Source organism: Aethalodelphis obliquidens, unplaced genomic scaffold (genome assembly GCF_003676395.1).
Source record: "Aethalodelphis obliquidens isolate GAN/ISIS:26980383/991018 unplaced genomic scaffold, ASM367639v1 scaffold49, whole genome shotgun sequence".
Classification (NCBI taxonomy): Eukaryota; Metazoa; Chordata; class Mammalia; order Artiodactyla; family Delphinidae; genus Aethalodelphis; species Aethalodelphis obliquidens.
In genome coordinates, this window is record NW_020837993.1 from 13,046,464 (window position 1) to 13,069,131 (window position 22,668).

Sequence of the window (22,668 nt, forward strand, 5' to 3'; positions counted from 1 at the left end):
AGGAGGAGGGGACCCAATCTTATATCAACACTTGTTCTGATTTTTTGGCCATCCTGAAGCATACATTCTAATTCTACCCGGCTTTGGAATAATTTCACATATCGTTACTTACTATTCGGGGAAAAAAGAACCTTTCGGGTATATGGGAATAGTATGAGCTATAGTTTCTATTGGTTTCTTGGGCTTCATTGTATGAGCTCATCATATGTTTACAGTTGGAATAGACGTAGATACACGAGCATATTTTACATCAGCTACTATAATTATCGCAATTCCTACAGGAGTAAAAGTTTTCAGTTGACTGGCAACACTTCACGGAGGAAGTATTAAATGATCTCCCGCTATAATATGAGCTCTGGGCTTTATTTTCTTATTCACAGTAGGGGGTTTAACCGGTATTATCCTAGCTAACTCATCCCTAGATATCATTCTCCATGACACCTATTATGTGGTTGCTCATTTTCACTATGTACTTTCAATAGGAGCTGTCTTTGCCATCATAGGAGGCTTCGTCCACTGATTTCCACTATTTTCAGGATATACACTCAACCCAACATGAACAAAAATCCAATTCATAATTATATTCGTAGGTGTAAATATGACATTCTTCCCACAACACTTCCTAGGCCTATCTGGAATACCTCGCCGATATTCCGACTATCCAGATGCTTACACAACATGAAATACCATCTCATCAATAGGCTCATTTATCTCACTAACAGCAGTCATACTAATAATCTTCATTATCTGAGAAGCATTCGCATCTAAACGAGAAGTCTTAGCAGTAGACCTCACTTCCACAAACCTTGAATGATTAAACGGGTGTCCTCCACCATACCACACATTCGAAGAACCAGTATACGTTAATCTAAAATATTCAAGAAAGGAAGGAATCGAACCCCCTCTAATCGGTTTCAAGCCAACATCATAACCATTATGTCTTTCTTTATGAGCGAGATATTAGTAAAGTCTTACGTAACTTTGTCAAAGTTAAATCACAAGTGAAAATCCTGTATATCTCCATGGCATATCCCTTTCAACTAGGCTTACAAGACGCAGCATCACCTGTTATAGAGGAACTTCTACAGTTTCATGACCACGCATTAATGATCGTCTTCTTAATTAGCTCCTTAGTTCTTTATATCATTACACTAATACTTACAACCAAATTAACTCACACTAGTACAATAGACGCCCAAGAAGTAGAGACTATTTGAACTGTCCTCCCAGCCGTTATTTTAATCATAATCGCCTTACCTTCTCTACGAATTCTCTACATAATAGACGAAATTAACAATCCCTCTCTTACCGTAAAAACAATAGGACACCAATGATACTGAAGTTATAAATATACCGACTACGAAGATCTAAACTTTGACTCATACATAATTCCAACCTCAGATCTAAAACCAGGTGAACTACGATTATTAGAAGTAGATAATCGAATGGTTCTACCTATACAAATGACAATCCGAATACTAGTCTCCTCAGAAGATGTATTGCACTCATGAGCTGTCCCTTCCCTAGGCCTAAAAACAGACGCAATTCCTGGCCGCCTAAACCAAACAACCCTAATATCAGCACGACCTGGCCTGTTCTATGGACAATGTTCAGAAATTTGTGGCTCAAATCACAGCTTTATACCAATCGTTCTCGAACTAGTACCTTTAGAGAATTTTGAAAAATGATCTGCATCCATATTATAATTTCACTAAGAAGCTAAACTAGCGTTAACCTTTTAAGTTAAAGATTGAGAGTTATAAACTCCCCTTAGTGATATGCCACAACTAGATACATCAACATGGCTCCTTACCATTCTCTCTATGATCTTCACCCTATTCGCACTACTTCAACTAAAAATTTCAAAGCACTTCTACTCTCCCTCCCCCAAACCAATGGACACCAAGCTACAAAAACAACAAACCCCTTGAAACTACACATGAACGAAAATCTATTTGCCTCTTTCATAATCCCAGTTGTACTAGGTATTCCTATTACTACTCTAATTATTATATTTCCCACCATACTATTCCCAACACCAAATCGATTAATCAACAACCGTGTAATCGCTATCCAACAATGACTTACCAAACTCACATCAAAACAACTGATAATTACACATAACCCCAAAGGACAAACCTGATCACTAATACTCATCTCACTTTTCCTTTTCATCGCTTCCACAAACCTTCTTGGAATATCACCCCACTCATTCACATCTACTACTCAGCTCTCTATAAATTTAGGCATAGCTATTCCACTATGAGCTGGCACCGTCTTTACCGGCTTCCGTAATAAGACAAAAATATCTCTACCCCACCTTTTACCATTAGGCACACCCACTTTCCTAATTCCCATGCTAGTAATAATCGAAACTATCAGCCTGTTTATTCAACCCTTAGCTCTAGCAGTACGGCTAACAGCGAACATCACAGCAGGTCACCTATTACTACACCTAATTGGAAGTGCAACTCTTGCATTAACAAGCATTAGTCTATTCACAGCCCTCATCACATTTACCATCCTCACTCTATTAGTCATCCTTGAATTCGCTGTAGCCCTGATCCAGGCCTACGTATTCACCCTACTAGTAAGCCTATACTTGCAAGACAATACATAATGACCCACCAAACCCACTCATATCATATAGTAAATCCCAGTCCTTGACCACTTACAGGAGCTCTCTCAGCATTTCTCATAACATCAGGCCTAATCATATGATTCCATTTCAACTCAATAATTTTACTGACTTTAAGTTTTCTAACAAATATCCTAACAATATACCAATGATGACGAGACATCATCCGAGAAAGTACTTTCCAAGGCCACCACACACCAACCGTTCAAAAAGGACTTCGATATGGCATAATCCTGTTTATCTTATCAGAAGTCCTATTTTTTACAGGCTTCTTCTGAGCCTTTTACCACTCAAGCCTTGCCCCTACTCCCGAACTAGGAGGCTCCTGACCACCAACAGGTATTCACCCCTTAAATCCACTAGAAGTCCCACTCCTCAATACTTCCGTACTATTAGCTTCTGGTGTATCTATCACTTGAGCCCACCATAGTCTCATAGAAGGTGACCGCAAACACATACTCCAAGCCCTCCTTATTACAATTATACTTGGCCTCTATTTCACCCTACTCCAAGCATCAGAATACTATGAAGCCCCATTCACAATCTCAGACGGAGCCTACGGCTCTACTTTCTTCGTAGCCACAGGCTTCCATGGACTACATGTCATCATCGGATCCACCTTCTTTATCGTCTGCTTCATACGCCAAATAATATTCCACTTCACATCAAATCACCACTTTGGCTTCGAAGCCGCTGCTTGATACTGACATTTCGTAGACGTCGTATGATTATTCCTCTATGTATCAATCTATTGATGAGGCTCATAGTCCTCTTAGTATTAATAAGTACAACTGACTTCCAATCAGTTAGTTTCGGTACACTCCGAAAAAGAACAATAAACCTCCTATTAACGTTACTAACGAATACAACCCTAGCCTTACTACTTATACTTATTGCTTTTTGACTCCCCCAACTAAACATCTATGCAGAAAAAACTAGCCCTTACGAATGTGGCTTTGACCCAATAGGATCTGCTCGCCTACCCTTTTCCATAAAATTCTTCCTAGTAGCAATTACTTTCCTCCTCTTTGACCTAGAAATTGCTCTCCTACTCCCCTTACCTTGAGCAATCCAAACAAACAATTTAACAACAATACTTCTTATGGCCTTATTTCTAATCTCTCTACTAGCAGCTAGCTAGTAGCTTATAGGAGTAAACATTGTAATCACAGCCCTCCTCTACTCCCTATATATACTAATCATAACACAACGTGGCAAACACACACACCATATTAACAATCTCACCCCTACTTTTACACGAGAACATGCCTTAATAGCCCTACACATTATCCCCCTTCTACTCCTGTCACTAAACCCTAAAATCATCCTAGGGCCTCTTTATTGTAAGTATAGTTTAAAAAAACCATTAGTTTGTGAAACTAAAAACAGAAGATAAAACCTTCTTATTTACCGAAAAAGAATTGCAAGAACTGCTAATTCATGCACTCCACACTTAACAATGTGGCTTTTTCAAACTTTTAAAGGATAGTAGTTATCCATTGGTCTTAGGAACCAAAAAATTGGTGCAACTCCAAATAAAAGTAATAAACTTATTTACTTCTTCCACCCTACTTACACTACTTATACTAATTGCCCCCGTTATAGCATCTAGTACAGACTTCTACAAAAACAATAAGTACCAACATTATGTAAAAAACATAACCCTCTTTGCCTTCATCACCAGCCTAATCCCAATAATAATATTTATTCACACAAATCAAGAAGTACTCATCTCAAACTGACACTGAATCACCATCCATACTCTTAAATTAACACTCAGCTTTAAAAATGGACTACTTTTCACTTATATTTATGCCCGTAGCACTATTCATTACATGATCTATTATAGAATTTTCAATATGATATATGCACTCCGACCCCTACATCAACCAATTCTTCAAGTACCTACTCATCTTCCTCATCACTATACTTATCCTCGTCACAGCTAACAACCTCTTCCAATTATTTATTGGGTGAGAAGGAGTAGGAATCATATCTTTCCTACTAATTGGTTGATGGTTCGGACGAACAGATGCTAATACAGCCGCTCTTCAAGCAATCCTATATAATCGTATCGGAGACATTGGATTCCTTTTATCCATAGCCTGATTCCTACATAATTCAAATGCATGAGATTTACAACAAATCTTTACACTTAACCAAAATCCCCCAATCCTCCCTCTCATAGGACTTACATTAGCCGCAGCTGGAAAATCAGCTCAATTTGGTCTACACCCATGACTACCCTCAGCAATAGAAGGCCCTACTCCAGTCTCAGCCCTACTTCACTCAAGCACAATAGTCGTAGCAGGAATTTTCTTACTTATCCGCTTTTACCCTCTAACAGAAAATAACAAATTTATTCAAACAATAATACTTTCTCTAGGTGCCCTTACCACCCTATTCACAGCTATCTGTGCCTTAACCCAAAATGATATCAAAAAAATCATTGCTTTTTCCACCTCCAGCCAACTTGGCCTAATAATAGTGACACTAGGCCTCAACCAACCACACCTAGCATTCCTGCACATTTGTACACACGCTTTCTTCAAAGCTATGCTATTCCTATGTTCCGGCTCTATTATCCATAATTTAAATAACGAACAAGACATTCGAAGGATAGGAGGATTATACAAAATCCTTCCCTTTACCACAACTGCCCTAATCATCGGCTGCTTTGCACTAACAGGAATACCATTTCTCACAGGATTCTGTTCTAAAGACCTCATCATTGAAGCCGCCACTTCGTCTTATACCAACGCCTGAGCCCTATTACTAACACTAATCGCCACCTCCATAACAGCTATTTATAGCACTCGCATCATTTTCTTTACTCTACTAGGACAACCTCGCTTCCCTCCCCTCAAAAACATTAATGAAACTAACCCCATACTGATTAACCCCATTAAACGCCTATTAATCGGAAGCATCTTCGCCGGATTCATCCTCTCCAACAGCATACCCCCAATAAACATCCCTCTAATGACTATACCTCTATATCTAAAGCTAACAGCCCTCATAGTAACAATTCTAGGCTTTATTCTCGCATTCGAAATTAACACCTACTCAAAAAACCTAAAATATCCCTACTCATCAGACTCTACTAAATTTTCTACCCTATTAGGTTACTTCCCTACAATCATACACCGCTTACCTCCCCATCTAATTCTAACAATAAGCCAGAAATTCGCAACCTCCTTATTAGACCTAACCTGAACAGAAACAATTCTACCAAAAACAACAGCTCTCATTCAACTAAAAGCCTCTACACTAACTTCAAACCAAAAAGGACTTATCAAACTCTACTTCCTATCTTTCCTTATCACTATAACCCTCAGCATACTACTATTTAATTACCCCGAGTAATCTCCATAATAACCACTACACCAATAAACAGAGACCATCCAGTAACAATAACCAACCAAGTGCCATAACTATACAACGCAGCAATCCCTATAGCTTCCTCACTAAAAAACCCAGAATCCCCTGTATCATAAATAACTCAATCCCCCAACCCATTAAACTCAAATACAATATTCACTTTCCCACCCTCTAAAACATACAATACCACTAATAACTCTAACACTAGACCTAAAAGAAATCCCCCAAGTACAACTTTGTTAGAAACCCAAACCTCAGGATACTGCTCAGTAGCCATAGCCGTTGTATAACCAAACACAACTAATATTCCTCCTAAATAAATTAAAAAAACCATTAAACCTAAAAATGAACCCCCAAAACTAAATACAATTCCACATCCCATAGCACCACCCACAATCAACCCTAAACCACCATAAATTGGTGAAGGTTTTGAAGAAACCCCCACAAGACTAATTACAAAAATAGTGCTCATAATAAAAACAATATATATTGCCATTATTCTCACATGGACTCCAACCATGACCAATGACATGAAAAATCATCGTTGTAATTCAACTACAAGAACCCTAATGACAATCATCCGAAAAACACACCCACTAATAAAAATCCTCAATGACGCATTCATCGACCTACCCACTCCATCTAACATCTCCTCATGATGAAACTTTGGTTCCTTACTAGGCCTCTGCCTAATCATACAAATCCTAACAGGTTTATTTCTAGCAATACACTACACGCCAGACACCTCAACTGCTTTTTCATCAGTCGCACACATCTGTCGAGACGTCAACTATGGCTGATTCATCCGCTATTTACACGCAAACGGAGCCTCCATATTCTTCATCTGCCTTTACGCCCACATCGGACGTGGCCTATACTATGGTTCTTATATATTCCAAGAAACATGAAATATTGGTGTACTCCTACTACTAACAGTCATAGCCACTGCATTCGTAGGCTACGTCCTACCCTAAGGACAGATATCATTTTGAGGCGCAACCGTCATCACCAATCTCCTATCAGCAATCCCTTACATCGGTACTACCTTAGTAGAATGAATCTGAGGCGGATTTTCCGTAGACAAAGCAACACTAACACGTTTTTTCGCTTTCCACTTTATCCTCCCATTCATCATCACAGCATTAGCAGCTGTTCACCTGCTATTCCTACACGAGACAGGATCCAATAACCCCACAGGAATCCCATCCAACATAGATATAATCCCATTCCACCCTTATTACACAATTAAAGACATCCTAGGCGCTTTACTCCTAATCCTAGCCCTACTAGCACTAACCCTATTCACCCCTGACCTACTAGGAGACCCTGATAACTACAAAAAACTGTGGTATTTATACAATGGAATACGACTCAGCCATACAAAAATTGAAATTGTGCCACTAGCAACTACATGGATGGACTTGGAGGGCATTATGCTAAGAGAAATAAGACAAAAACAAATATTGTTTGATATTACTTACATGTAGAATATAAAAAAGTCAAATTCACAGATGCAAAAGTAGAATGGTGGTTACTAGAGGTTGGCTCATTGGGGGAAATGAAGAGGTGTTGGTCAAAGTGTACATATTTGCAAAAATAAAAAAGTAAGATTTTTGCGATCATGCATCTAAAATGGTTTAATTTTGTGAAATTTCAAACCTTACTGATACGATTATCTATGTTCTACTCTGGTGTAAATGAATAACATACATTTTCATATTTTGAGGCAGTATTATGCAGTGGACTAAAAATTAAGAGACTGACAGGAGAGGAAGTTGCAAAAGATACGTTTTTTGGTCCAACCTATGAAAACAGCCCCAAATGTATATGTTTGCCATGAAACAGCATGTTCTTGTAGAATAGGCAGAATTTTCCCAGAATCTCCATTTATGAACCAGATATACATTCAGGCTATCTCCACTGCAAAATGACTGATAGCATCTTGCAAAATCATATTTCAAATATTTTGAGTATTTTAAAAGACACTACGTGCAGATACAGAAAAAGTACAACTTCATAGCCACCGGCACCTTGAAATATGTCGAGAGCACCTCACTTTCTACTAAAAGAATCTGGCAAACATTTGAGTACATTCAATTCTTTAAACTGAACTTTACACAAACTTTAGCCTGAGTTGATGATTACAGCGTGACTCCACTAATACTGGTGTTAAATATTGAGTCAACGCCTATTTTCATAACCCATGCGATATTGCATTGGGGGACCTTTTCCCTTACAACTGACACAAATAACATTTTCCTGAAATAGGAGCCCATATAAACCACTATATATATCTCATTTTGTTTTTCCCCATTTTAAACCAGATACTCTGCTTCACCTTGGGGAATATATAGGAATCTCAAAATAACAAAATTACTTTCTTCCTTATCTAAAAACCAGGAAATGTAAACATTTCTACATTTTTGTATTTTCATGCAATTTACTGTCTTAACTTTCAAAAATTTAAATGTTTTTTAAAAAATACATTAGATTGCATTATTAAAACCTTGTAGGATGTCTTGGTCCAAGTAGGATAAAGTAATAAAGACTTCTTCTGCAAAGCTGGGCTCTTATTGATTGATTTCTATGTGTTCCTCTAGCTCGTCCCTGAATTACCAGAAGTGAGGAATGATGCTGGGTAAGTGCCTGGAAGCAGGAGGAGGGCTCCTGCTCCGAGGTTGAACATGTTAGGAAGCTGTAGTATTTCCATACAAGTTTACAGAGGCAGAGCTTTGTTTGAAAGACTACAGCTTACCTCTTGCAGGAGATCAGGATGAAGGTGAGAAGTTAGCATGAAAAGGAAGATGACTGCGTGTCTCACTGATACATTTTGGACACGGTTCACACTCTTCTCCGCTCTTAGAGATGATAACTACATGAGAGGTTCTAAAAGATTAGTATTAAACAAAAGGACTGGATTTTGTTATTCAGTGGTTTCCTGAGTCTATTTGAGAGAATTATGAAATAAAAGTTTGAGAAACTGCTGGTCTGAACCTTACATGACAGCAGCTTCTTTCAGAGAATTCTTACTTGTTTTTTAATAACTTTGCAAGGGTGTGTGCATGAGTGCACGTGAGTATGTGTTATGTGTGTGTGTGTGTGTGTGTGTGTGTGTGTGTGTGTGTGTATGAGCAGGCACAGAATACCTGTAAAAAGTCTTACCTTTTCTGAAGTTCTGCAGGCTCTTTGAGGAAAATCATTTCAACCAACAACTGTTTTCTAAACACCATGTGGAATCCACACATATGTGACAGTGTACTAACTCAAATTCCTGCCTTTATGTATTTCTCTCCTCAACAGGAATTGTGCAGTGTGAACTCAGCAAAGCTTGCCAGATTGATTTAAATCAAGGTTTTTGAAGCAAATAATGTACTACTATCAAATATTAGTACTGTGGAAGTGTGCTCAAACTATTTTCCAGGCATGATTATGTGGATATGGATAATTAAGTCATAACTGGTCTTTAAGTGAAACCAGCTGCATTTACTAGTGCTCTTCCCTGCTGGTATCTTCCACTCCCCATTGTAGGATGACTTCCAGATCCTATCCTAACCCCATTCGCCTGAATTACAGGTCAGATTTGTGCTGAATATTTCCGTATCTATTTCAATATGAATAAAACCAAATTATCTTTTACAGTAAATTCCCATATCTTTTCAATATCTCCTTCCTTCGGTAAAAATATTACAATTTCCTTAGACATGTAGGCAAAAACCCTACCATAGTTGCCTCACATTTCTCAATTTACTAATCGGAAATTCCAATCTGTGTTGAGTCTGTCTCCATCTGCTCAACCCCATCATTCCAGCCTTAGTTTGGACCATCTCTCCAAGTCACGTCTGGAATCCGTAGTGGCCTTCTAATTTCTCTATATAGTTATGCAACCATCCCTGCTTGACTATTTCAGTCACACAGGTTCCAGTGTGATTTTCTCCTGAAAATAAATCTAACGTCATTTCTCTAATTTAAAACCTTAATGACTTACCATTTCCCGTGGCATAAAGGTCCTTTGGTAAGTGAGGCCACACCTGTTCTCCCACAGTGGTTCCTATATCCTTGCCAGCATTTCTAACTCTTAGATTTTGATAATGTCATTCTAACAGGTGTGAGATATCTCAGTTGGCTTGGATTTGCATTTCACTGATGATAAGTGATTTTGAAGATCTTTTCATGTAGTTGGCCATTTGTTGATCTTTGGAAACATCTATTCAGATTTCTTGCCTATTTTTAAAATTTTTGTTTTTGTTGAGGTATAGTTGATGTACAATACTATATAACTTTCAGGTGTACAACATAGTGTTTAAGACTTTTTTAAAGTTATATTCCATTTATAGTTATTATAAAATATTGGCTATATTCCCTATGTTGTACTATGGCTTCTTTATTTTATACATAGTAGTTTGTACGTCTCAATCTCCTACTCTTATCTTCTCACTTCTCTCTCCCCACTGGTAACCACTAATGTTCTCTGTTTCCATGAGTGTATCTCTTTTTTGTTACATTCACCTATTTTTGCAGTCACTTCCTCACATAGAGCTAATTGTTCCATTCTTTTTACAGTTGCATTTTGTACACATCCATCACACACACATATACTCACATAACACACTCACACTCATAAATACACATCACACTCACTCACACACACACTCACACACACATACCAAGCTGGAAGTTCCAAGACAGTGAAGTGGTTCCTAGGGAAAACCAAGCAATACACAAATTGAAAGCCAACCCCAATTATGGATTTTGAGCACATTTTCTATATTTTCATGCCTATAATTAGTAACAACTGGAATGGCAATTTAGATTTGTACATTTATGAATAAGGGGTATATTAAGTATTACTCTCCACTGCAGACAACTTTTAGTGTCAAGAAGTTGACAATAACTTTTTCTCCCTTGAAAGTATAGTAACCTTGACATCAGTTAAAATTTTAATTCAGTGGGGCCCAACAAAATTTCAGACAGGTCCCAGTGGTCTCAAAGGTCTGAACTCGTTCTGGGCAAGGCCATCTCAAGGAGATGTCTAGAAATGTGTCACAATGATGCGGGCACCACTGTTATTTATTAAGAGGGGAGACGGGTTGCTTGACATTCTTCAGTGCAGGAAATAATTGTCTTGCCTCCTGCACAACTTTTACATGTTCATAGGCCACCTAGGCAGGTCAAAAAAAAGAAATATGCAAAACTATTTGTCTAACTCTGTTTAATCTGTACATTCAAAAATTATTTCTATGCAGAGATGTTATGCATTGATTTTCCCGGAAATACAGCTGATTTGTAAATAGAGTGAAATTTTTATTTCAATCTGGTTTGAAATTAACCAATATTTAATCGTTTTTTGACAAGTCACATCACTGAGTACAAGTTGCTTGTCGTGTTTGAGCCACCAGGTAAACAGGCCTGAATGACAGATATCCAACTATGTAGATATGTTTCTTCCTTGGGTCTTCTATGAAGCCATGTCAATTACATGCAAAGTGAAATACTTAAATTTTATTTAAATTACTTTCATATTTTCCCTTGATGTGACAGAGCACTGTGCAATTTTTTGGAAATTTCTGTGTATAATTTGGTTATATTACAGATTTTATTTCAGAAAGTGAAAGACGTAATGAAATACTTGTTAAAAAAGGAGGCATGTGTATAATCGTGTTATGGATTGAATTGTTGCTTCCAAAATTTCACGTGTTCAAGTCCTAGACCCCAGTGTCTTTGAATGCAACCTCATTTGGAAAAGGAAATTTGGATACAGATTCATACATGTAAGGAAGCTGATATGCGGAGACGGGAGAATTTGGCCAGCTTTAAGCCAAAAGAGAAACTTGGAACAGATCCCTCATGGCCCTGAGAAACAGCCAACCCTGCTGACGCCTCAATCTCTGTTTTCTCACCTGAAGCACTGTGAGACAATAAATTTCTTTTGTTTGAGCCACACAGTTTATTGTACTTTGTTATGGTAGTCTGTCCTATTTGGGTTGCTGATATCAACACCATGGCCAGGGTAGATTTTAAACAACAGAAATGGATTCCTCACGGTCTGGAAAGTTCAAGATCAAGGTGTCAGGTTTTCTGGTAATGAATCCCTTCCTGGTTCGTAGCCAGTGCCTTCACGCTTTGTCCTCACATGGTGGGCTAAAGTTCCTTCTGCGGCCTCTTTTATTAAAGCACTAATTCCATTGATGAGGGCTCCACCCTTGTGATTTAAGCAACTCCCCAAGGCCCCACCTATTAAAACCATTACTTTTATAGATAGGATTTCAACATGAATTTGGGGTGACACAAATAGACCATAGCACAGCCTTAGCAAGTATAATGTGAAGTTTATAATAATACAATGTGATTGCCAATCGTGGATCCATACTAACTGTTATGGAAAACACTCTGGTACTTCCTCAACAAGTTTAACAAAGAGATACTATATGACCCAACAATTTCAATCATAACTATATACCAAAGTAAAATGAAAACATGTCCATGCAAAAGTTTGTATATGAATTTTAATAGCATTATTCACAATAGGCTCAAAACTGTGTGGGAAAATGTACATCAGCTGATAAATGGATAATCAAAATTGGTATATCTGTACAATGAAACATCATTTAGCAATGGAATGAAATGCAGTAATGAAACACACAAATGGATGGACCTTGAAAACATGCTAAGTAAAAGAAGCAAGTCACAAAATATCATATATCATATAATTCCATTTATGCAAAGAGTCGAGAATAGACATAGATTAGTATTTGTCTCAAGAGATGAGGAACTGGGGGGGTATTGGAGAGTAACTGCTAATTAATTTGGGTTTGGGAGATGATGAAATTTTTCTAAAACTGATTGAGGTGACGGTTGCACAGTTCTGTGAATTGTTAACATTAAATGGGTGAATTATATGACATGTAAATTATATCTCAATAAAACTATTATATAAAAAGTTATCAGATACATGTAGAAAATGTTATTGAAACGAAAATATATAGCAGACAATAGAAAACGATTACAGAACATAAATAATGAAATTATCAGCCACAGATATTTTAAAGCTTATCTTTAATACATTTAAGAAGGCAGATAATAAGAGCAATAATTTTGGTAAAGTACTGGATATCAAGAAAATATTATAGAACTAAGAAACATAAAATCTAAATTAACAGCTCAGTGGATAGCTTTGATAGATGATTGAACATGGTCAAATAATACAATATTGAACAAGACCATAGCTCAGAGAGTTTCCAAAATTAATCACTGAGAACCAAAATGTGATAGAAAATGGAAAAAGCACTGAAAATGTCTAACATGAATGTATTTGGGATTCAAGAAAGAAAGCAAACGTATGGGGAAGAAGCAATACTTGAAATAAGAATGGCTAAGGGTTTTCTAACACTATGCACAAAGCCATAGATTTAAAAAGCTATATGAGGCAAAAGTAATATTGATAGGTAAGTATAAAAAGCACACACACACATATATATATCATAATATAGCTGTTGAAAATAAATGACGAGGAAAAAGTCTTAAAAGCAGTTAAAGATGTTTTCTAAGCAGCAACAAATAGATAATTGACTTCTTGATAGAAAAGGGAAGTCAAAATACTGTTGTATAAAATTTTCAGAGACGAAAGAAAATATCTGTAAATTTAGGACTTTATGCCAAGCAAAGTATTCTACAAAAATGATGTAGAGGTTTCTTTCAGGCCAACAAAAACATGATCCAAAATATTGCTGGCTAGACTGAAAGAAATTATCTTAGAGGGACACACTGAATTGAAGTGAAATCAGGAAAAAGGGTAAATATTTTGGTAACACTGACACAATGCACTATGGAAATTTAAGTGTATACAGAATTAAAGTGTGCAACCACAATAACATATAAAGTGAAGAAGAATATATTAGGTTAAAGTGTTCTAAAGTCATTTTTGTTATCTGGAAATAATGAAAGCACACCAAGTGTTATCAGTTATTTGTTACTTCCTTGTGATAAGAACACTTAAGGTTACATTCAACAACTTTATCTATCACACAGCAATGTTAACTATAGTTATGTTGTATACTATATCCCTAGTACTTACAACTGGAAGTTTGTATATTTGAGCACCTTCTTTTAAAACCTCTCACTTCTGGTAACCAAAAATCTGACCTTTTTCCTATGTTTGGTTTTGGTTTGTTTTTAGATTCCACATATGAGTGAGACCATACAGCATTTTTCTCTCTGTCCTCTTTCACTTAGCATAATACCCTCAAGGTCCATCCATGTTGTCACAAATGGCAGGATTTCTTCTTTTCTATGGCTCAATAACATTTTATTGTGTGTATATATTCCACAACTTTTTATCTATTCGTCCACTGATGGACACATGTTTCCATGTCTTGGCTATTGTAAATCATGCTGCTATGAACATAACAGTGTAGATACCTTTTTGAATCAATGTTTTTATTTACTTTGGAAAGAGTCTCAGAAGTAGAGTTGCTGGATCATATGGTAGTTCTGTTTAAAATTTTTTGAGAATCCTCAATACTGTTTTACATAGTGGCTATACCAGTACACAATTCCACCAGCAGTGTACAAATGTTCCCTTTTCCCCACATCCTTGCCGGTATTTGTTATCTCTGGGGTTCTTTATGATGACCATTCTAACAAGCATAAGGTTATAACTCGTAGTGGATGTGACTTGCATGTCCCCGATGTTAGTGATGTTGATAATTTTTTTTTTTTTTTTTTTGTGGTACACAGGACTCTCACTGCTGTGGCCTCTCCCGTTGCAGAGCACAGGCTCTGGACATGCAGGCTCAGTGGCCAAGGCTCACAGGCCCAGCTGCTCCCGGACATGCAGGATCTTCCCGGACTGTGGCACGAAAACGGGTCCCCTGCATCGGCAGGACTTTCAACCACTGCGCCACCAGGAAAGCCTGCGAGCATTTTTTTCATGTACCTGTTCTCCATTGATATGCCTTCTCTGGCAAAAAGTCTACTCAGGCCTTTTGCCAATTTGAATTATTTGGTTTTTCTATAAAGTTATATGTTTTAAAATATATTTTAAATAAACTTCCTCATATATATGGTTAGCAAATATTTTTCCCATCTCATACGTTGTCTTTTTACTGTTGTTTCTTTTGCTGCACAGAAACTTTTTAGTTTGATGTAGTCCACTGTTTAAAAAAAATTTTTTGTTTGTCCTTTAGGTGACAGACCCAGAAAAGCACTGCTGTTGATTGTGCAAAGACGGCCTCTAAAGGCTGGAGTGTACATTGGCTGCAGTCGGGACTTCTGGGACAACATAAAACACACCAACATTCGAATTATAGGGGTTCCAGAAGAAGAAGAGAGAAAGAAAGGGACTGAGAAAATATTTGAAGAGATTATACTTGAAAACTTCCCTAATATGGGAAAGGAAATAATAAGTCCAGGAAGCACAGAGAGTCCCATACAGGATAAATACAAGGAGAAATACAACAAAACACATATTAATCAAACTGTCAAAAATTAAATACAAAGAAAACATATTAAAAGCAGCAAGGGAAAAACAAATAACACACAAGGGAATCCCCATAAGGTTAACAGTTGATCTTTCAGCAGAAACTCTGCAAGCCAGAAGGGACTGGCAGGACATATTTAAAGTGATGAAGGGGAAAATCCTGCAAACAAGATTATTCTACCAGGAATGATCTCAATCAGATTTGTTAGAGAAATTGAAACCTTTACAGACAAGCAAAAGCTAAGAAAGTTCAGCACCACGAAACAAGCTTTACAACAGATACAATAGGAACTTCTCTGGACAAGAAACACAAGAGAAGGAAAAGACTTACAATAACGAACCCAAAACAATTAAGAAAAAGGGAATACGAACATACATTACCTTAAATGTAAATGGATTAAATGCTCCCACCAAAAGACACAGATTGGCTGAATGGGTACAAAAAGAAGTCCCATATATATGCTGTCTACAAGAGACCCTCCTCAGACCTAGAGACACATACAGACTGAAAGTGAGGGGATGGAAAAAGATATTCCATGCAAACGGAAATTAAAAGAAAGCTGGAGTAACAGTTCTCATATCAGACAAAATAGACTATAAAGACTATTAGAAATGACAAAGAAGGACACTACATAATGATCAAGTAATCGATCCAAGAAGCAGATATAAAAATTGTTAATATTTATGCACACAACATAAGAGCACCTCAATACATAAGGCAAATGCTAACAGCTATAAAAGGGGAAATCGACAGTAACACATTCATAATAGGGGACTTTAACACCCCACTTTCACCAATGGACAGATCATCCAAAATGAAAATGAAATACAAACTTTAAATGATACATTAAACAAGGTGGACTTAATTGATATTTATAGAATATTCCATCCAAAAACAACAGAATACACATTTTTCTCAAGTACTCATGGAACTTTCTCCAGGAGAGATCATATCTTGGGTCACTAATCAAGCCCTGGTAAACTTAAGAAAAGTGAAATCGTATCAACTATCTCTTCTGACCACAACGCTATGAGACTAGATATCAATTACAGGAAAAGATCGGAAAAAATACAAACACATGGAGGCCAAAAAATAAACTACTTAATAACGAAGTGATCACAGAAAACATCAAAGAGGAAATAAAAATTTACCTAGAAACAAATGACAATGGAGACACGACGACCCAAAACCTATGGTATGCAGCAAAAGCAGTTCTAAGAGGGAAGTTTATAGCAACACAATCCTACCTTAAGAAACAGGAAACATCTCGAATAAACAACCTAATTTGCACCTAAACGAATTAGAGAAAGAAGAACAAAAGAACCTCAAAGTTAGCAGAAGGAAAGAAATCATAAAGATCTGATCAGAAATAAATGAAAAAGAAATGAAGGAAATGATAGCAATGATCAATAAAACTAAAAGCTAGTTATTTGAGAAGATAAACAAAATTGATAAACCATTAGCCAGACTCATCAAGCAAAAAGGAGGACTCAATAGAATTAGAAATGAAAAAGGAGAAGTAACAACTGACACTGCAGAAATACAGAAGATCGTGAGAGATCAAGCAATTCTATGCCAATAAAATGGACAACTTGGAAGAAATGGACAAATTCTTAGAAATGCACTGCCTGCCAAGACTGAATCAGGAAGAAATAGAAAATGTGAACAGACAAATCACAAGCACTGAAATTGAAACTGTGATTCATAATCTTCCAACAAACAGAAGCCCTGGGCCAGAGGGCTTCACAAGTGAATTCCATCAAACATTTAGAGAAGAGCTAACACCTATCCTTCTCAAACTCTTCCAAAATATAGCAGAGGGAGGAACACTCCTAAACTCATTCTACGAGGCCACCATCACCTTGATACCAAAACCAGACAAGGATGTCACAAAGAAACCTACAGGCCAATATCACTGATGAACACAGATGCAAAAATCCTCAACAAAATACTAGCAAACAGAATCCAACAACACATTAAAAGGGTCATCCACCATGATCAAGTGGGCTTTATTCCACGAATGCAACGATTCTTCAATATACGCAAATCAATCAACGTGACACACCATATTAACAAACTGAAGGAGAAAAACCATATGGTCATCTCAATAGATGCAGAGAAAGATTTTGACAAAATTCAACACACATTTATGATAAAAACCCTGCAGAAAGTAGGCATAGAGGGAACTTTCAACATAATAAAGGCCATATATGACAAACCCACAACCAACATCGTCCACAGTGGTGAAAAACTGAAACCATTTCCACTAAGATCAGGAACAAGACAAGGTTGCCCACTCTCACCACTTTTATTCGACATAGTTTTGGAAGTTTTCTCCACAGCAACAAGAGAAGAAAATGAAATAAAAGGACTCAAATCGGGAAAGAAGTAAAGCTGTCACTTTTTGCAAATGACATGATACTATATATAGAAAAGCCTAAAGATGCTACCAGAAAATTACTAGAGCTAATCAATGAATCTGGTAAAGTAGCAGAATACAAAATTAATGCACAAAAATCTGTGGCGTTCCGATACACTAATGATGAAAAATTTGAAAGTGAAATCAACAAAACAATCCCATTTACCATTGCGACAAAAAGAATAAAATATCTAGGAATAAACCTACCTGAGACAAAGACCTGTATGCAGAAAATTATGACACTGATGAAAGAAATTAAAGATGATACAAAGAGATGGAGAGATATACCATGTTCTTGGATTGGAAAAATCAACATTGTGAAAATGACGGTACTACCCAAAGCAATCCACAGATTCAATGCAATCCCTATCAGACTACCACTGGCATTTTTCACAGAACTCGAACAAAAAACCTCACAATTTGTATGGAAACACAAAAGACCCCGAATAGCCAAAGCAATTTGAGGACAAAAAACGGAACTGGAGGAATCAGGCTTCCTGACTTTAGACTATACTACAAACCTACAGAAATCAAGACAGTATGGTACTGGCACAAAAATAGAAAGATAGATCAGTGGAACAGGACAGAAAGCCCAGAGATAAACCCACGCATATATGGTCACCTTATCTTTGATTAAGGAGGTAGGAATGTACAGTGGATACAGGACAGCTTCTTCAATAAGTGGTGCTGGGAAAACTGGACAGGTAGGTACATGTAAAAGTATGAGATTAGATCACTCCTTAACACCATACACAAAAATAAGGTCAAAATGGATTAAAAGACCTATATGTAAGGTCAGAAACTATCAAACTTTTAGTGGAAAACATAGGCAGAACACTCTGACATAAATCACAGCAAGATCCTTTTTGACCCGCCTCCTAGATAAATGCAAATAAAAATAACAATAAATGGGACCTAATGAAACTTCAAAGCTTTTGCACAGCAAATGAAACCATAAACAAGACCAAAAGACAACCCTCAGAATGGGAGAAAATATTTGCAAATGAAGCAACTGACAAAGGATTAATCTCTAATATTTACAAGCAGCTCATGCAGCTCAATAACAAAAAACACAAAACAACCCAATCCAAAAATGGGCAGAAGACCTAAATAGACATTCCTCCAAAGAAGATATACAGACTGCCAACAAACACATGAAAGAATGCTCAACATCAATCATTAGAGAAATGCAAATCAAAACTACAGTGAGATATCATTTCACACCAGTCAGAATGGCCATCATCAAGAAATCTAGAAACAGTAAATGCTGGAGAGGGTGTGGAGAAAAGGTAACACTCTTGCACTGCTGGTGGGAATGTGAATTGATAGAGCCACAATGGAGAACAGCATGGAGGTTCCTTAAAAAACTACAAATAGAAGTGCCATATGACCCAGGAATCCCACTAGTGGGCATATACCCTGAGAAAACCATAATTCATAAAGATCATGTACCAAAATGTTCACTGCAGCTCTATTTACAATAGCCTGGAGATGGAAACAACCTAAGTGTCCATCATCAGATGAATGGATAAAGAATATGTGGCACATATATACAATGGAATATTAGCCCCAGAAAGAGAGGAAATTGAGTCACTTGTAGTGAGGTGGATCGACTTAGAATCTGTCATACAGACTGAAGTAAGTCAGAAAGAGAAAGACAAATACCATATGTTAACACACATATATGGAATTTAAGGAAAAAAATGTCATTGACAACCTAGAGGTAAGACAGGAATAAAGACACACCTACTAGAGAATGGACTTGAGGATATGCGGAGGGGAAGTGTCACCTGTGACAAAGCGCGAGAAAGGCATGGACATATATACACCAACAAATGTAAAGTAGATAGCTAGTGGGAAGCAGCCGCATAGCACAGAGAGATCAACTAGGGGCTTTGTGACCTCCTGGAGGGGTGGGATAGGGAGGTTGGGAGGGAGGGAGACCCAAGAAGGAAGAGAAATTGGAACACATGTATATGTATAACTGATTCACTTTGTTATAAAGCAGAAATTAACACACCATTATAAAGCAATCATACTCTAATAAAGATGTAAAAAAAAAAGCAGATCACAACCTTCCATTGGAGTTTGCTCACCATACACAAAAATAAACTCAAAATGGTTTTAAGACTTAAATATACGGCATGAAAACTCCTAGAAGAGGACATAGGCAAACCATTCTCTGACATAAATTGTACCGTTTTCTTAGGTTTGTCTCCCAAGGGAATAGAAGTAAACGCAAAAATAAATGAATGGTACCTAGTCAAACTTATAAGCTTTTGCACAGCAAAGGAAATGACAAACAAAATGAAAATACAACATACGGACGGGGAGAAAATATTTGCAAATCATGCGACTGACAAGGGCTTACTTTCCAAAATTTACAAACAACTCAAGAAAGACAGACATTATAGTCTACAAACAATAAATGTTGGACAGAAAAGGAAACTCTCCTACACTCTTGGTGGGAGTGTAAATTGGTGAAGCCCCCATGGAAAACAGTAGGAAGTTTCCTCAAAAAACTAAAAATAAACTTACCATATGATCTAGCAATCCCACTCCTAGGCATATACCCAGATAAAACTATAATTTAAAAAGTTGCATGCATCCCTATGAGCATTGCAGCACTATTTACAATAGTAAACTGCACACACACACACACACACACACACACACACAGTGGACCATTACTCAGCAATCAGAAAGAATGAAATAACACCATCTGCAGCAACATGATGGACCTAGAGATTATCATACTATGTGAAGTGAGAAAGAGGAAGACAAATGCCATATGCCATCACTTACATGTGGAATCTAAAATATGACACAAATAAAGATACCTATGAAAAGACATTATTACAAGGAAAACATACAGCTGGCTAACAGTCACATGAAAATATGCTCAACACCATTAATCATTAGAGATATGCAAATTAAAGACACAATGAGATGTTTCCTCAACCCGTCAGAATGGCTATTAAAATGACGACAGGATTTCCCTGATGGCGCAGTGGTTGAGAGTCCACCTGCCAATTCAGGGGACTCAGGTTCTTGCACGGGTCCGGGAAGATCCCAAGTGCCGCAGAGCGGCTGGGCCCATGAGCCATGGCCGCTGGGCCTGCGTGTCCGGAGCCTGTGCTCTGCAACAGGAGAGGCCGCTGCAGTGAGAGGCCCGCGTACCGCAAAAAAAAAATGACCACAAATAACAAGTGATAGCGAAGATGTGGAGAAAAGGGAACCCTTGTACTCTGTCGGTGGGAATAATTGGTGTGGTCACTGTGGAAACAATATAGAGTTTTCTCAAAAAGCTAAAAATACATATACCACAGCAATTTGATTCCAGGGTATTTATCTGAAAAAAATGAAAACAATAATTCAAAGAGATACCTGCACTTCAATGTTCATAGCAACACTATTTACAGTAGCCAAGATATGGAAGCACCCTAAATGTCCATCAACAAATGAATAGTTTAAGAAGTTGTGGTGTATCTGTATATACGTGTGTGTGTGTGTGTGTGTGTGTGTGTGTGTGTGTGTATATACATATATATATATATTAAATACTACTCAGTAATAAAAATGAAATTTTGCCGTTTGCAACAACATGGATGAACTTGGACGCTATTATGCTAAGTGAAATAAGTCAGACAAATACTGTATGATCTCATTTATATGTGCAATTTAAAAATAGAGAGTAAATTGATATATACCAGGCAGGGTGGGGGAAATGGGGAGATGTTCATCAAAGAGTACAAACTTTCAGATATAAGATGAATTAATTTTGGGACTCTAATATACGTCCCAATACTGTGTTACATACCTAAAATCCTGTGAGTGTAGATTTTAAATGTTTTCACAATAACAAGAAAAAATGGTAATTATGTGACATGAAGGATGTGTTACCTAACATTATTATGGAAGCATTTTGTCATATATACATTGTATATGTTAAACTTACAAAATATTATATGTCAAATACATTTCAATTAAGGTAGGAAATGAAGTTTGATAACCTTGCTCCAGGGTTAATAAGTACTCCCCAAGCACACATCATTCCACATGCCTTTTACCCTAACATTCCTTTTGGTTGTGTACCAAAATACACTCATGAGTATGATAAGAAGCTAATCCTAGAGAACACAGCTTTGCTTACATGATGAGGCACTTCACAGATTACATCTGGCCACCCAAGAATTTTCACATGAAACACTTGATTTGCAATAACTGGTGATATGTGTAAAGCTGTAATCTGCCCAGCAGGGCTGCTTTCACTGACTGATAAAATCTGTCACTCACACGTTATGATTTTAGGGACTCCAAGAGGTATACCCCTTTCCTCTACCCCATATCTTCCTTCAAAAAAAAGTTCTTTACACAAGGACAGAAATAATAATCTCAGGCTCTCATCATGGTAAAATCTATTATTTACTTCAAAGTTATACTAATAACGTTATCACTTATCTTCCATTTTATGATACCTTCAAGTAATTGAACAGATAAATCCGATTTTTATGGTCTACTTTTAACCATGTTAGATTTATATTTCCTTTAAGGAGTAATTCTAGTTCAACCTCGGGCAAAATAACTCTCATCTCTTCTACCTTAATGGTAAAATGGAGACTAAATATTAAAGATACCTACTTCTTGGGTCTGGTGTGTTGTGTGCTGGTACAGGAAAAGCTCTGCTCAACATCAGATTCTATATTAACACAGATTAACATGGGTTGTTAATATGCAGCAAAGAGAAGTGACTC

General features: G+C 37.1%; 1 protein-coding gene and 1 long non-coding RNA gene across 2 annotated transcripts in view; one reads left to right on the forward strand and one right to left on the reverse strand.

Annotated features, from left to right (window-relative positions):
* GABRG3 (gamma-aminobutyric acid type A receptor subunit gamma3) overlaps positions 1 to 22,668 on the reverse strand; it is a 638,302-nt gene that overhangs the window by 36,173 nt on the left and 579,461 nt on the right. The gene's annotated exons all lie outside the window — the stretch shown is intronic.
* On the forward strand, positions 43 to 21,969 carry LOC113607668 (uncharacterized). Its single transcript, XR_003428022.1, has 3 exons — positions 43 to 151; positions 9,598 to 9,601; positions 21,959 to 21,969. It is a non-coding gene; the product is annotated as an uncharacterized LOC113607668 (long non-coding RNA).